Source organism: Myotis daubentonii, chromosome 1 (assembly GCF_963259705.1).
Source record: "Myotis daubentonii chromosome 1, mMyoDau2.1, whole genome shotgun sequence".
Lineage (NCBI taxonomy): Eukaryota > Metazoa > Chordata > Mammalia > Chiroptera > Vespertilionidae > Myotis > Myotis daubentonii.
Window position 1 is genome coordinate 24,695,967 of NC_081840.1, and position 18,284 is coordinate 24,714,250.

The 18,284-nt window shown below is 40.2% G+C and overlaps 1 protein-coding gene across 32 annotated transcripts in view; it reads right to left on the reverse strand.

Moving 5' to 3' along the window:
- Positions 1 to 18,284, reverse strand: part of SIPA1L1 (signal induced proliferation associated 1 like 1) — a 352,094-nt gene that overhangs the window by 267,317 nt on the left and 66,493 nt on the right. For 28 of the 32 annotated variants that reach the window (XM_059691698.1, XM_059691696.1, XM_059691695.1 and 25 more), the window contains one exon: positions 3,102 to 3,158. The exons of the other annotated variants lie outside the window; for them this stretch is intronic. The gene's annotated coding sequence lies outside the window, so the exon portion shown is untranslated. The remainder of the gene's footprint in view (positions 1 to 3,101; positions 3,159 to 18,284) is intronic. 32 annotated transcript variants of the gene reach the window in all.

Here is an 18,284-nt window from a genome sequence, read left to right on the forward strand (position 1 = left end):
ATAATTGTAGTTACCTCCCCCTCCTTCATTTCCGGTATATATATATGTGTTATACCTATATTGCCCAAAAGCAGTCATTTTGACTGCTTGGGAAATTTTAAATGATCAAATGACTCTTATTATTGAATTGAGTAAATTTCTTATATGACCAGTTCGGCTCTGTATTGAAATAACAATTTTCATTTTTTTTCAATTACCGTCACATGATAACATACAAGTACATGATAAATTGTCGATACTTGATAAGTTGCAGTTGCTCAATAAGCTAAACTAGTACTTGTTATTCGAATCTTTATGCAGTGATAATTGTTCTAATAAGTTGTTTATTTTATTTCTTTTGCGCCCTAAATTCATGAAAGAAATGTCGAATAGAAGTGAGTTATTGGAAAAGCTAAGGAACATAAGTGAAGAGTGCTCCGATATTATTCTTTCACAATGCAGTCATTTTGACTGCTTTTGGGCAATATAGGTATATACTAAGTTTCAGTCTTTCTAGTGTTAAATAGTTTAACTTCACATAAAACAACAAAAAGTATGTCTTTACTTTTGTGTATTCTACCAGCAAGCTATCAGTTTAAGTAAATGTGATCCATGTTATTCTTTTTTATTTTATTTTTTTAAAAAGGAAGAAGTTGAGTTTTTTAAATTTCCTCAATTAAAATCTGAAGTCTGGGATGTAATAACTAAACTGAAATAACTGAAAAATTTAAGTAATATCTCACCTACCTATGACTACATAATTATCTATATAAGAAGGGGGGCCCTAACCGGTTTGGCTCAGTGGATAGAGCGTCGGCCTGCAGACTCAAGGGTCCCAGGTTCGATTCCAGTCAAGGGCATGTACCATGGTTGCGGGCACATCCCCAGTAGCAGGTGTGAAGGAGGCAGCTGATCGATGTTTCTGACTCTATCTCTCTCCCTTCCTCTCTGTGAAAAATCAATAAAATATAACTTTTTTAAAAAGAAGGGGAAAATCCCCCCAAAAAATTAATACTTGGGAAAATGCTTAATTTAGTTAGATATCATTATCAATACTTGGGATAACATCACTCTATGTTTCTTGCTAGGTATTTACAAAGAATATAGCAATTTTTAAAAATTGTAAAGGAAAGGCAAAGGGTGTGCTTTCTTCATTCACTTTTATAATTCTAGGACAATACTACTAAAAAATAAGTAAAAAGATATAAGAATGACAGATTTAATAAGATACACATAGAGCACATATAAAACACAGGTTTTGTGGGTTGGGTTTTGGTGTGTGCGACATTCTGGATTTTTGTTTTCTTTCAGAGGAAGGGCGTTGTTTAGGTATCCCTTACGTGGAGAGCACTTTAGGAAAGAGCACGGCCCATGCAGAAGGCCAAGGAAGAGTCAGGCCAGGAACAGTCTAGAAAACTGTTCCATCGTGGCCTCCCCTGTCTGCTGTCCGAGGAGACCTGAGCAAGTACGAATGCCTTGAAAAATCCCCCACCCAACCTGCAGTACCAGCCTCCTCAGTTATTACTGCCATTAAACAAAAAATGAGTTAAATCTCAGGTTATTAAGCTAAGCAACTAATTCAAAAAACAAGGTGTAGCTGCTACGACATCAAAGCTTAAACAAGCTTGGCTTCATAATAAAACTAAAACTTAAGGCCTATGCTAAAAGCTGTCACACTCAAGTGTATCAACCAGCAGTTATTTATTCAAAAGTGTTTAAAGTACCATAAGACATACAGAGACAGCACTGAAGGTGCACATTTCTATACGATTCTCAGGAGGGGGAAAAAACAATCTTGAAAACAACTTTACAAGACTGAGATGGAAACCACTGAGCACTCCATAATACGCACTGATTTTTCTTCTCTCACACAGTACCTGAGCTACAGCGACCTTCATGGAGCATGCCTGGCAGGCTGCTGCTCACCGCTAAGGAATTCTTGATGGTTAAAAAGACGCTACATTCCCAAAGACACATTTTCATTTGGTTGCTAATAAAAAACATGGGCGCTTCATGGATAAAAATTACAGAGACCTAAAATTCTTTCTCAGATTCCAGCTCTATTAAAAAAGAGTGACGCTGGGAATCGTCAAATAAGTGCCAGAAGCAAAGTGTCCTCATGTAGTTTAAAAACATATTCAGAAATAATCATTCCCCAATTTCTCTTACTGAAATTCAAGAAGGTCAGAAATAGCAAGCCACTGTGAGAGCAGTGCTCCAACTACCCAGCGGACTTCAGGAAAGAAGCCCTAAGCGCGGAGCAAAGGTGGCAAGGGGTGAGGTGCTCAGAGAACCTTGACTACCCTGGGGGATGCAGCGTCAGAGGAGCTGACTCCTCAGGCAACTGGCTTCTGCTCCTGACAAAGCAGCAAAGAAAAAACCCAAGACTTTTGTGTCAGCATCTGGCTGAGATGAAGGTTAAGTACAAAGTAAGAAAATCAAAGAAACCTACACAACCCAAACCACTTGTTTTACCTGAATTTACGAGTTGAGCATATTATAGCATTTTCAGCCCACACAAAAAAAGTCTCTTTCAATCAAAGTAAGCTGTTATTCTTCTCAATGAGAATACCCTTTTAAACTAATGAAAATATTTGAGAAACGTCCACTAAAACATTAGGATAGGCCTAGGACAGAACTGGGTTTCTACCTAGCAGTACCCAACTACAATCACTACATGATCAAATGCAAATGTCTGCCAAACAGTAGATCATCCAACCACCTCAGAATTTTTCAGGATATTCCAAACTAATGTATCAAGGTTAACGGGATTCGTATTTAGAACGTGATAAATTCCAATCACAATTTAAGAAACACAGGTTTTTTGAAATGCATTTACTATGGAGCAGAAACATAAACATGAACAAAAAAACCTTCACATTACTAATTTAAGTAGCCAGAAAAATATCTGAACTATTTTATCTATAAAGATGGAGACAGGGGTTTCCTCTCTTCTGCCTCTCAGAAGAAAAACAATAAAAGAGGAAAAAACAATGGGGGGAAAATAGGATCCACATTTGCTAAATCAAAATTTTGCTATAAGCAGCTGGCCTTCTAAGAATGAACACTTGAGTGACATTCCCTTCCCCCAACAGGACTTAGTGACTAATCCACCAACTCACCCTTTTCCACTTCAAAGTTCTTGCCTTTGAGTCCAACTTGAGGTATTCTTTCAAAACCTAGATTAAAATAATAATAAAGTTTAGTCTAACAAAGTTCTTTTCAACGTTTGAAAAGCAAACAATGGTACCTCATAGAAATAAAAAGGGGAAAATCACCACTACAAATAAAATCATAATTGCAAAATGTACTTTACCTCTAAAACCCTCTTTCATTTGTAAACTCTCTATGTACAGTTCAACACATTGAAATTTAAGTCAACTAACAACCACTCCCACTTAAACAACAAATTCTTAAACCTAGCTATTCAGTATCGACACAAATGGGAAGAAATCCAAGGACTTGAATGAGTAAGAACCTCCCCCAACTAGGTGACTTTGATGTAGTTAGTCCATCATCTGCCTATGGCAACCACTATTCCAAACCAGTGGTTCTCAGTAGGGGGCAACCCAGGGGACATTATGAAATGCCAGGACATTTGTGGTAATCACAACAGAGGTGGGAGATATGCTACTGGCACTTAAAGGGTAGAAGCAAGGAATGCTGTTAACCACCCTACAATGCACAACACAGCCCCCCATTAGAAACCGTTATCCAGCCCAAAATGTCAATAATCGTAAGATTGAGCAGCTCTGTTCCAAAGCAGCCAGGCATCGTGATAACTGATAAATTCTACAGTTCTCACACTGGTCACTTCAGGTAGGTTTATAAGCTACAGTCATAAGCATCTCCTGTGACTGCTAAGCTTATTAGTAGTTCAAAGAACCCACAAACGTGGTCAATATTAATAATTTACAGAACATGTACTATTCTAAAAATATTAAAATAAACCAGACTATACATGTCCATCAGAGCTTTCAAGAAACCAATTTTTAAATTTTTGCTGAGGTGAAACAGTATTTCAAATTATGTTACCTCCCAAACCCTGTTCCCAAACGTAGAAAACAGAAGTTAAGAGTAAAAAGAGGAGAACCAAGATGGCGGCATAGGTTAACGCCGGAGTTTGCTGCTTTGAACAACTACTTCAAAAGTGAAACCAAAAAACGGAAGGGACATCACCCAGAACCACAGGAACGCTGGCTGAGTGGAAGTCCTACAACTAGGAGGAAAGAGAAACGCACACGGACACTCAGAGGAGGCGCAGTGGTGAAGTCAAATTCTGAGGTGCGGAGTGCGCGGAGCGGGCTGGCGGCGGAGGGCGCGGTTGGCGTTTTCAATCGGGAGGGAGTCGCAGACTCTGAGCTCCAGATCCGGGCGAGTCTTTAGGGACGCAGACACAAACGGGAGAAGCGGGACTGTCTGGCTTTGGTCAGAGCGAGTGCAGCTTTCTCTCCGAGTTTTGCAGCGGGTGCTGGAACTCAGAGAGGCAGAGCCCCTGGGGACAGGACTGAGAGCCGCCATAACTGCTCTCTCCGGCCCACCCTGTTGATCCTGTGCGACCCGCCCCGCCCAAGCCCTGCACAGAGGCATTTGCCGGATAGCCTCAGGCAAAGGCTAGATTAGCACCTCCCTAGAGGACAGAAGTTCTCTCACTGCTGACACAGCTGATTCTCATAGCCACTTGGCCTGGAGGTCAAACCCTCCCTGGAATTAGCTACAACAATCAAGATTTAACTATAAGACTGTGAACAAAGACCACTAGGGGGTGCACCAAGGAAGCATAACAAAATGCGGAGACAAAGAAACAGGACAAAATTGTCAATGGAAGATATAGAGTTCAGAACCACACTTTTAAGGTCTCTCAAGAACTGTTTAGAAGCTGCTGATAAACTTAATGAGATCTACACGAAAACTAATAAGACCCTCGATGTTATGTTGGGGAACCAACTAGAAATTAAGCATACACGGACTGAAATAACGAATATTACACAGACGCCCGACAGCAGACCAGAGGAGCGCAAGAATCAAGTCAATGATTTGAAATGCGAGGAAGCAAAAAACATCCAACTGGAAAAGCAAAATGAAAAAAGAATCCAAAAATGCGAGGATAGTGTAAGGAGCCTCTGGGACAGCTTCAAGCGCACCAACATCAGAATTATAGGGGTGCCAGAAGATGAGAGAGAGCAAGATATTGAAAACCTATTTGAAGAAATAATGACAGAAAACTTCCCCCACCTGGTGAAAGAAATGGACTTACAGGTCCAAGAAGCGCGGAGAACCCCAAACAAAAGGAATCCAAAGAGGACCACACCAAGACACATCATAATTAAAATGCCAAGAGCAAAAGATAAAGAGAGAATCTTAAAAACAGCAAGAGAAAGAAACTCAGTTACCTACAAGGGAATACCCATACGACTGTCAGCTGATTTCTCAACAGAAACTTTGCAGGCCAGAAGGGAGTGGCAAGAAATATTCAAAGTGATGAATACCAAGAACCTACAACCAAGATTACTTTATCCAGCAAAGCTATCATTCAGAATTGAAGGTCAGATAAAGAGCTTCACAGATAAGGAAAAGCTAAAGGAGTTCATCACCACCAAACCAGGATTATATGAAATGCTGAAAGGTATCCTTTAAGAAGAGGAAGAGGAAGAAAAAGGTAAAGATACAAATTATGAACAACAAATATGCATCTATCAACAAGTGAATCTAAGAATCAAGTGAATAAATAATCTGATGAACAGAATGAACTGTTGATTATAATAGAATCAGGGACATAGAAAGGGAATGGACTGACTATTCTTGGGGGGGAAAGGGGTGTGGGAGATGTGGGAAGAGACTGGACAAAAATCGTGCACCTATGGATGAGGACAGTGGGTGGGGAGTGAGGGCGGAGGGTGGGGCAGGAACTGGGAGGAGGGGAGTTATGGGGGGGAAAAAAAAGAGGAACAAATGTAATAATCTGAACAATAAAGATTTAATTAAAAAAAAAAAAAGAGTAAAAAGAATAAGACCTTAGTCTCCCTCACAGGTATTCCCAATTCCTGGTGGGGACAAGAAGGAAAATTCCTCTTCCCAGCCTATCACCTTGGATATTAGGGCTCCCACCTTTATTCAGCCAAATATAAAAGCACTTCACAGCTTACTTTAACTGCATGCAAAATGAGACTTACTGAGGGACTACTCTGTCCCCACACTATGATCTTATAGAGCTCAGGACGAACCTGCAACATGTCTTTTCTACCCTACCATAATCAAATGGTATGCACAGCAGAAGAAAACTTGGGAGAAAAGAAACCTATAAAAGGATATTCTGAGTCAGATATTCCAGGGAATAAAATTAGCATTTTTTATATAATTGGTCTACAGATTGCTCCCACAAAATGGGTCAAGGAACTTCTAACACTCAAAATACATACTTTTTTTGTTAATCGTAATGGCAAAAGACACCAGGAGTTACCAGAAAGTCAGACCTGGTCCTTGAGTTTGGCTAGAAAGTCACAGAGGCAGAAGAAGTGAGCCAGCTGGGCTGCATGGACTCAGAAAGCAAAAGTATGCACCTTGATGAAAGAAACGGGAGGAAAGGCATAGGGTATGCTCTAAAGCAGCGGTCGCCAACTGGTGGTCCACAAGGTCCGAAAGGTTGGCGACCCGCTGGTTTAAGGAAACCTTTGGAGCAGCGGTCGCCAACTGATGGTCTGCGGACCACATCTGTGAGGCCGGAAAGGTTGGCAACCACTGCTCTAAAGAGAGAGCACACCTGAGGGAAGAAGGGGAAAGAAGGGGCCTTCCTCTTAAGGTGTTTTATCTGTTCCCCAAAGGCAGGATTTTAAGGGAAATCTCAGGGGAGGATTTCAATAGCACATTCAGCAGCTTTCCAGGTGTGTTCCTTTAGGGTTGTGGTCTCTACTGACTGGTACAAGCTAGGGGGTCAATGGTCATTGCAGCTGGCCCTCAAATCAGCCATGGAGTTGCTTCATTTGATTTTGCTGCTTTTATAGGCCTAGAGCTGAAACACAGCTGAGGCCTAGTTGTTATCTCTATTATGAGCAAAACTCTGTTTCTGTGGTCAACAGACCCAAGGCTTTGTTTCTAAGAATATTTGATGCAGACCAGAACCTCGTTGTCCTGGGGGCTTAATGATTAAGGGAGTGGTCAGAAAGGCTTGTATGGAAGTCGTGTGAGGCTATTCTCCGGCCCCCTTGTTCCTCCTCTAAGGGGTCTACCACCTGCCAGGGGAGGAAACGTCAGGGGAGGGTCCCCTCCGAATCCCTTAACCAGCTATATGCTGGGGGAAGAAAGGTCACTTGGGGATGAGGTCCCACCCTAATACTTGTTTTCCCAGTTTTGCCCATTGCTAGCACCCAGAGCATTCCACACACACACACACACACACACACACACACAAAAGGGCCCAAAAATTACTAAGAAGGTTGAGAAATATTAGTGCGCAATATGAAACTTAACCCCTTCCTCCATTTTTCTAGATCTAAATTGATCTTTAAATAAAAACTCATCATAAAATTTCAAAACATAAACACTTCATTTTTTCCCTTCTCTCTCTCTCTCAGCAGTAAAATATATTCTGTTCCAAAAAGGAAAGGTTGCTCAATTTCCTGTCAAAAGCAATCCGGAGAAGGCCACCTACACTGTAAAAGCAGCGAGAGAGAAAAATAAAATGCTGAAGAAAAGCCTGTATGTGTGGGTGTATAGTAAGTGCAATGTAACTGCTGTTCTGGGTTTCTAAAAGCTTTATTCCTTGAGCCTTCTGAGAAATGTGGAAATTAGTGTAACTGCTAAGGAGAAGTTTGTCCTCCAACCTATTTAAGGAAAACAAGCCTTCTAATGGACTTTAGTTCTACCAAAGAAACGAAGGTATGGGGTGGGCATGGGCAATTCAAGGCCTGTAACCCATGATTTTCTATACTGAGGGGGGAAGAGAGATTCTACCAATCAGACAACTGACAAGTGCTGTTCTCAGAAAGAGAAGGCACTGTGACAGTTCATCTACTCCCCACAGCTACCCTCCCCCCATTCCGAATCACACACAATATGCTTGGTCCCAATATGCGTAATCCTAAACCTGTGGGGCTAACCATTCACAAACACAGGCATGAGCTGACTAGATATGAATTAGTAGAGCACCACATTTGCCACTCTACCGAATTGCCCTTACCCTGCTGAAACTTTCTGAAAACTCTGAATTCTAAGACAGCAATCAACCATCCCAACACCTTTTACTAAAAACCTATTGAAACATGCTCAGTTCTGGGACAGAAGCAGTGTGGTGAAAAAAAGAAAGCTTAAACAGCTCACCAGTGAACAGAGGAGAAAAGAATAGCATAACAAAGTAAGTTCAAATGCATCATTATCACAGAATTGCATCGCAGTAAAATGCCATCTTTCTGTAAACCAGACTTTCTCACTGAAAGAAGTAATTTGTTGCAGGAGGCAAACATAGGTAATGGGAAATAAAGAATGGGCAAGGAAAATAACATACAGTGGGGCTTGACTTACGAGTGTCCCGACTAACGAGTTTTTCAAGATACGAGCCGCCTCTCGGCCGATTTTTTGCTTTGAGTTGCAAGCTAAAATTCGGGTTACGAGCCAGCTTCAGATACCCCACCGCTAGTTGGCACAGCGAACGTCACAGTGAACACCACAACATCAGCCCAGCATCACGTGTCTCACTTGTTCACTTTTTGATTTGACATACGAGTAATTTGAGTTACGAGCTCCGTCACGGAACGAATTAAACTCGTAAGTCAAGGCCCCACTGTATTAATGAGGTGATGAGGAATATCTAGAAGCAGAATAGCAAAAGACAATTAATATACAACAGGAAGCCACAGTGACAGGGCCGTTAAAAGTCAAGACAACTCAAAGAAGCAAACCCCTTAAAATGGTTTGTTTGATAAGCAAAAAAATTTGAAGTACTAATCAACTAACAGAAGAGGGGGTCCAGGGGGTGTCTTATTTAATAATCTCAGATTTAACTACAAAAAAAGAAGTTGTTGGTGTGGCTGAGCATCAACCCATGAACCAGGAGGTCATAGTTCCATTCCAGGTCAGGGCATATGCCCAGACTGTGGGCTGAATCCCCAATGAGGGATGTGTAAGAGGCAGATAGGTGATTCTCTCTCATCATTTATGTTTCTATCTCTCCCTTCCTCTCCCTTCCACTCTGAAATCAATAAAAATATATTTTTTAAAAGAAGTTGCCAGACTAGGAAAAATAACTCGATTTCCCTGAATCAGTTGAGAGTAAGTAGCCAATATAATGGTCTATCACCCCTATAGTGTTTACTGAGTAACTTCTATACACAAGGACACTCTTCTACAAAGCTACAATAATTATGACCATCAAAATCCAGAAATTAACTGTGATATAGTACCATCATCTAATCCACAGACCAGATTTACCTTTCTTCAGTTATCCCAATGATGCCCAACCCAGGATCTCACTTTGCACTTAGTATTCATAGCTTATTAGTCTATTTCAATCAAGAATTCCTTAGACTTCCTTGACTTTCAAATCTTGACCATTTTGAAGATTCCAGGCCAGATTTGTAGAATGTTCCTTAATTAGAGTTTATTTGATACTTTCTTATGCTTAGACTCAAGCTATGAATTTTCAGCAGGAAAAGCTCCTCTCTTGTATTTTATCAGGTGCTGTTGAAACCAACATCTGGCATTAAAAAGACAAGAGAAATTATCCTGAGGAATTCTGAATGAAGAAAACACACTGGATAACGTAATCCGTAGGCACCTGTTTCTCTCATCCTACTGCATTAAGCTTACATGATCACAAGACAAGCAGTAATTATCATTGGGAGTTAAGGAAAAACAGCCCAGTTTTAAAAGAAATTTAAAATCTGAAAAAGAAATAAGAAAAAGAAATGTATTTTGTTAACATCAAAAAAAAAAAAGGAAAACTCTGAAACGTATTAGAGTTTCATTGTAAACTCCCAGATAATGAATTTTGGGTAAAGATCAATACAGCTACTTGAAAAATAAATCTTCCCAAGTTAATGTAATTTACTTGTTATTGAAACAATCCACTTATCACGGGACTGCAAGACTTGTATTTTTTAACTTTAATGGATTTGACAACTCATGAGGACACAAGAAAAACATTCTTTCCAGGAAAGCGCATACCCAATGGTTCTGTGGCCCCAAACGGTAGAAACTACTTCTTCTTCTTTGCCCTGCAGTTTGAAGCATAAAAATTCTACATGGGCAGAGAGCAGCAAGCAAATAAATTGGCTAGGAAAAGGCTGTATGGTGATGACAAAAGAAGTCAGTCATTTTACAGGCTTATCTTCATCTTGAGGCTTCTTCGACTCAGTTAAAGTCACCTCTATCTACCCTTTAACTTGAGCCAAAAATTTAGGATTCATCCCCATTCCTTTCTTCCACACCCCTTTTTCATTCTGTCAAGACATAAATTTTACTTCCTAAAGACTATTTCAATCCTTTCCATTTCTCTATTGTCAACACCTTGGTCCAAGTCACTGTTACCTCTCAACTAGACAACTGCCCCAGATTCCTCATTAATCTCCTTTCTGCCCGTAATCATTTTTCACAGAGTACTCAGACTGACTTTTAAAAAGGTTTCCCTCTCAAAATGGCACTCTTCTAGAACAGATCGTCCTAATCCCCCACAGGAAGGCACAGGCTCTTGTGACACCTTACAAAGTGTGCCACCTACTCTTCACACCAGAAAAGTCACTTTGGGAATTAAAGTGACAAGAGGATATATTAATGGCAAGCTTGTTGCCTAAAAAAATAAACAGATCTTTAGAAAGTAAGTTCTTCTCACTGGGAGAACCCGAAGCCACATGTGTATGGTGCTTCTGACCCCACGGGCGAAGGCACGAGGTGGAAACTGCTGTCACACACAGGAAACAGATGGGGGGATAATGCAACTAGATAATCAACTGCCTCCCTCTTCCCTTCACTAGAATTTAAGAAACACTCAGTTAACAAGGAAACAAACCAGAAATAAAGTTCACAGCTGAAGCCGGACCTGAATACACATCAAGGAACGTATTATGAGTATCACAAAGTGGTTAGACCTAAACGACAAAAAAATTTTAGCTGACAAAAGTAATTTCCTTATTCTCAGAAATGAGTGTTATATTTGCCCCAGCCTCAATTAAAACTGAGATCCACCTGTACCCTAACAAGTAAGATCTTAATGGAGGTGCAATTATTTGCTGTGTTTATAAACCAGTATTTGCTTTGATTCAAACCTTTCTTAAACATCAACAGGGTATAAGGCTCTGAGCACAAAGCTGCAGAGTTCCACAGATCACAAAGGCATATAGACTCTCCCTTCAAAAAGTTTACTATCTTATTCATGGGGAAGGATATGAAAAACAGCAATAATACAAACCAAAGTGTTGGTAGGTCCAACCTCAGGGATGGCAAAGAACACAAAGGTTACAAGACATAGTCAATGGAATCAAGGAAGAACCACGAGTAAGTTTCCAATGAGAAAAGAAGAGAACAGAGGAAAAGCATTTCAGGGGAGGAAACAGAATAAAGACAGAAAAGGCTGTTGTGCACATAGTGTTTGAGTAAACAAAGAGCACACACCACGGAAACCATTTAAATATCAAATGTACAAAGGAGCACTTAAACTCTAAAGGCCACGTGGAAATTTTCCCTGAGAGCTACAGGAGATGAATTGGCTTTCCTCTCCATTCAATGTCTGTTGAATAGCTTTGGCTTTGCCCTTCATAAAGCAGGGCAGCCAGATGCCTACTTCAGTATCATTTCTGGCATCCATGGACTTGTGTGGGATCAATCACCACACAATTACAAAGATGACCACCAAACCTCCATCCTAACAGCGTCAGTTGTCAGCACATGGCCCAGCACTGGGAGTTACTGTTGTAGTGTGGGTCATCACTTTCAAAGAGAAGTATTCGGGTTAAACTAGAAGGACGTATAATTCGGTCAGGCAGCTGATGTACAAATGAGCATTTTTTTAAAACCTATGGTGATGTGAATGCCTTATGAAGCTTTGTGGTCATCTTCATTATACAAGGAGAGGTAGGCTAGCAGAGTGAGTGAGTGAGGGAGGGAGTGTGGGGGGGAGGGGGGTTTCTTCCAGTTTTATTGAGATACTAGAGGCCAGGCGTGCACGGAGCAGGGGGGTGTCCCTCAGCCCAGCCTGTACCCTCTTGCAATCCGAGACCCCTTGGTTAGGGTCCCTAGGCCTGGCCGGCAATCAGGAACTATTGGGGCTTTCCTTCCCCCAGCTGCCAGCAGTGGCCCCGCCCCTGCCGTTGCCACTGTTTGCCATCTGTGTGGTGCTGACCCACCCACCAGTCGCCTCCCTCTGCGGGTGTCAGGCGTGGGCTGCAATCGCTTGGCTGGCCTGGGCCTCCCTCTGTGGGGCAATCGATCACAAGCTTCTCCCTCCCCGAACGATCGATAGCCCTGCCAGCCGGTGGCCTGGACCTCCCTCTCTTTGGAGCAATCAATCAGAGCCCCCCCATCGATCACCCCACAGAGAGTGGCTTGGGCCTCCCTCTGCGGGGCGATCGTGAAGTGATGGCAAGGCCCCCTGACCAATCGCATTGCACCCGCCTTGGCTGGCCTGGCACCAGTGCATGTCATAGTATGGTCGTCCAGAAGGTCATTCAGACGGTTGTTCTGCTGTTCGGTTGTTCGGTCGATTTGCATATTACACTTTTATTGTCTACATAATAAAAACCCAGTGGTCGTAGCACTGTTATGACCAAAGACCGGTCACCAGGAAGTGCGTTGATAGGTCCCGCGGCACCAGCAGGACTTGACACTGGGTCCCACAGCGCTCCGGGTCTGGGTCTTGCGTGATTTTGCGCACTGGGCCCCTAGTTATAGATAATTGACATATAACACTGTACTAGTTCAAAGTGTACAACATAATGATTTGATATGTATATATTGGGAGATGATTACCACAGTAAGTTTAATTAACATCCATCTCCTCACATGTTCCAAATAAGTATTTCTTATTGCAAAAGAAAATGCTGTAATTCTAATGATGAATTTGAAGTTAACTTTATATACAAAAAATAATTCAGAACTTTCAAATAGTGTCTAAATTGGAAAATAGCTTTCAACAAGAACTGCAATTAAATTTTAGATATTTTATTCCATTTAGGCCATAAGCCTTTCAAAAAAAAAATATTCTATGTGAGAATTTTTCACACCTTGTAAAGCAGAATGAAAACACTGCTACCTTAGATGATATAATTGCTTCAGCATGTACTAACGTAAGATATTCAAACAAGATGAAATGGTGGCTTTTTTAAATTAAATTTATTGGAGTGACACTGGTCAACATGAACATATAGGTTTCAGATGTGGGTTTCTATATTACAAGATCTGTATATTGCACCATATGTCCACCACCCAACAGCAAATCTCCTGTCAGAAATGGTGGCTTTTACATTTATAAGGCTACCTGAACAAAAGAAAGTGTGAACACCTAATGCCAACAAAGCATCCCTAACAATCCCACTACAAAGAAAGTAGTTCACTGACTGGAACCACCTGGAAGGGCAAGGAGAAGGTGAGGAATTGGTGCTGGAAGGCTGGAACCATTCCAGTTTTAAACAACCTGAAAGGAGATGACACTACAGGCAACAAGGAGCCACCAAAGATGCACTAGGGACTGTCACAATCAGAACCAAATGTGCATGTATGTATATGTGTAAACACACACACACACTTTATTTCCCCCTGAAAGTTTTCAACAGTGACATGGAAGAGAGCCTGAAGGATGAAAGGCACTGAATAAAAGTGCTGGCGACAAGGTTGCTGCTGTTTTGTAGGCCAGAAAATGGGGCTGAACCAGGAGAGCGGGAACAGAGAAAAGAATGAATTAAGAGAGACTTAGAGATAAAATTGACAACACTTGGAAACTGTGGTGACTAAGAAAAATGGAACTCAAATCACAATCTCTATGGTGACAAACTGGAGTGTATGGGGCTGATGGTATCCAAATGAGGAAGTGCACACTATTCTCAAAATATTTTTATCAAGGTTACATTTAACTGATCTTTGAGATTATGACTATCTTCAACATTCTGAAATCATCCATTAGCCACACAGAAACCAATTCTAGAAAGAGATTAAGCTCTAAGTGCGCATTTAGAAATGTATCACTTTACATGGAAGATCTATCTGTAAATAACTGAGATTTATCAAAAGATACAAGATATTCTGCAAAAGAAACATTCCAAAAATGGGATGAACTCAAGTTTCTCCAAAATGAACAGCATTTGCTCAATGAATTTATATCATAATAGAACATGTTACATGTTCTACTTAATGAGTTTTAGCATTAACTCATTTACATCACTTTAAAATAAAGTAAACCTTTCAAAATGACACATGTAGTATAATATATGGTAAAGTATTAACAATTCTACTCAAAACAATACAAAAGTATATGTACACTATGTAATCAGGGTTAATGCCTAATATAAGAGCTAAAATGATATTTTCATAAAAATTATAGCATTTTTATCATACCACCTTCCTTATACCCCACCCCACCCCCAAAACCCCAGATTTCCTGAAGAATACTTGACAAATAAAATTGTAGAATATTTAAAGTGTACAACTTGATGATTTGATATACAGGATGAGGCAAAAGTAGGTTTACAGTTGTGAGTACGTGAAGTTTAGTTTATTCTTGTATTATTTATTAATTATTGTAGTCACAATTATTTTATTTTCCATACAAACAACTGTAAGCCTACTTTTGCCACACCCTGTATATACACATTGTGAAAGGATTCCCCCCATTAAGTTAATTATCCATCACCTCACATATTTACCTTTGGGGGGATTTAAGTCATAACCCTTAGAAAACTTTAATTATGCAATACAGTGTCATCAACTATAATCATCACATTGTACATTATTCATCTTATAACTGAAAGTTTGTATCCCAGGCTGCCTGTTATTACTCAAAATCAGGGCAACTGACCACTCCAACCAAGTCTCTCTGTGGGACATGGTGGCTTCCAAAGATGAACAGACTGATCTTAAACTGAAGAACACAGAAACCCAAGTCAGCAATTCAGAGTACAACCATAAATGAACAAACAGGGGACAATCGTTGGCCAGGGGCATAAATACTAGGTAGAAATGGGTGGGCAAAAGAAACTAACACTTGTTGAGGGCCTCCTATACGTCTGGCCCTGGGCTAAGAAATCCAGCCCCTCTAGCCTCACTGTAATGGGTGGGTCTTGGGATGGCTGGGTATAAGCTTTATGAAAGCTGAGGGCTTGGAAGCCAGGACAGCTCCAGGTTCTCAAACAGCACCTGGCATGCAATAAGTATTCAATAAAAGTTTGTTGGATGCATGATGAATGGATGGATGGCTAGGTGGCTGATGGATGAATGCATAGTTATTTTTAATAAGGATGTTCATCTGGCCCAAGTATACAGAAAGAGATCCTGACACCTTAGGAAAGAGGGAGCAAGAAATGTTGTTCCAACCACTGTGTTTCCTTCTTTAAGCCCAGAGTATCACAGCCAAATGGAAAAAGCATAGGCTCCATCATCAGACCTGGATAGGAAGCCAAGGTTCAGACTTGCCTTTAGTGAGTCCCTGGACAAGTTACTCCTCTAACTGAAATGCATAAACTAATTCCTTAATCTTGAAGCTGTAAAAAGGATTAACTGAAATAACATATTTAGAATACCTAGCAAGTACCTGGCACATAATTAGTACTTAATAAATATAAATCTTTCCATGTCCTGGGCCAAGGAAAACGAGCCTGGTGCTGACAGAGTCCCTGTAGAAGGAATTCTAGTATAGTCCACAGCAGGACAATGTTTGAGTCATTCTTAACCATCCATCCCAAAGCCCGGCTCATCGTATTGCTAGAGGAATTAACAATCATAGTATGAGCCCCCATAGAATTCAAAGAAGGGCTGGACTTCGTCAGTGCAACAAAACACAAAACTAACCAACCAGCATATGCTCTGTGCTAGAGAATTTCATACTTGCCAAAATTAAGCATATTTTTCTTCACTATTATGTCAAAGCTACTTATATGAAGTATATTTTATTGACTTAATAAAACTATGGATCAACAAGGATTCTTTTTAAGAAAAATTTCCTAAGGGCTCACTCCAGGTTTCATCTCAAAGAGACCAAGATAATTGCATGTTTGGTTATAATTAGCCCCTTATACCTTTTCTCTTTCGCAGTTCAACAGCATTATATCACAGAATGCAGCCCAACCATGACTAAAACCCCCAAACTTCTTATCCATAATTAAAAAGGTAAAAATAATTTTTGACAAGTTCTAATATAGTTTCCTCTTAGTAGCAAAGTAAATCACAAATTATCTTACCTCTCTAGTTACTGCTTAACCATCTGGTGAAGTCAACAGCATGTTAATACCTTTTCTCTTAATGAGTTAATGAGGAATTCACCTTAACTTTACTAGTAGAAGGTGTTTTGAGCATATTGCTCAACTGTAGGCTTCAGGAAGATCAATGGGAATGCACATCACTCAACTGAAACATGGATCCAAATCATTAAACTCAAATATGCAGTTAAATAGTTTGCTTCTGGATGAAGTAACTATACTCACTGCTGATCTAAAGTGAACATTTTACAAAGGACGAACAATCTGGACAGAGAGAGACAGTAGCACCAAAGAAAGCTTCTCAAGTAAAAAGGTTATTTCCTATAAATACAAACCTGGGTATCAATCAGCAAGTCTAGAGAGCAGATCAATGGAAAAAGAGATCAATAATATTCTGAGAACTTAAACCAATTTATAAAATCTCTACCTACAAAATAATAGTCCCTTACTGAGGGTTCCAGTTAATAAGTCAACATTTGAAAAGGAATGCTGCGTAATTTGGGGAACAGAGAAACTGAAGCTGTTTGGGAGAGTAGGGAAGGTACGCCCTATTCTGATTAGAATCAGCCAGAAGCTCTGAGAAAAAGATTAATGCCTAGAAGAACAACTCCCTGAAGAAATCTAGGGCAACATGTTGGCTGGGGACAAAGAACCAAACTTGGGTAGCAAGTCTTAAGCTCCACCTGTAGGAGTAATCTGATTAGCTTCAACACCTTCATCCGCCCTTGCCAGCCTTGATGCCACACACACACCTTGTAGTTTTCTGAAGATCATAATACTGCCCTAGTAATCTAACAGCTCGGAACAAGACTCATCTATACACTACAAAATGCTCATCCACTTGGAAATATATTTGTCATTGCATGATAATTCATTTTCTAATAGACATCAATGTTTAGAAATGTCTGTTTAAGTACATCAGATTTTCCAAGGCCTGATTAAGCCCTGGGCAGCCAGACCACTGGTGTTGATGAATTACGAAGCCTTTTTTTAAAAATATTTTTTTCTTAATTTCAGAGAGTAAGAGAGAGGGGGAGAGAGTGATAGAAACATCAATGATGAGAGAGAATCATTGCTTGGCTGCCTCCTGCACACCCCTATTGGGGATCAACCCACAGCCCGGGATGTGCCCTGACTGGAAATTGAACCATGACCTCCTGGTTCACAGGTTGATACTCAACCACTGAGCAACACTGGCCGGGTTGAAGCCTTTTTTAAAGCAAGTCCTGCAAGCATGAGTGTGGTCCAGTAACATCTTATAAATCGGCTTTTGCAAACTATGAGCTCTGCATCATATCAAAACACAAACTGTTTAGTTGCTCATAGTGTACTTTCAATTTTATTTGAAATATTACTTACTATAGATTTCCTTCATTCTAAATACTTTCCTATAAACACCATTCACCTCTTTACCACAATAATCTAAAAAGATGGTGGTTATCAATTTGTTTCTTAGCCTCATTTTACCCTTTCTTAGTCCTGATTAAGATAAGGCACTTCATGAAAATATGACTACAACAATTTGATAACTCTGAGAAGGTTTTAAAAGGAAATACCCCAAATGCCCAGCCAGCGTAGCTCAGTGGTTGAGCGTCAACCTATGAACCAGGAGGTCAGAGTTCAATTCCCAGTCAGGGCACATACCCAGGTTGCAGGCTCCATCCCCAGTGTGGGGCATGGAAGAGAGAGCCGATCAATGATTCTCTCTCATCATTGATGTTTCTATCTCTCCCGTCCCTTCCTCTCTGAAATCAATAATATTTATATATATAATATATATGTACATAATATATATGTACATAATACATATGTACATATACATGTATATATGTACACAATATATATGTACATAATACATATGTACATATACATGTATATATGTACATAATATATATAATATATATATATACTAGT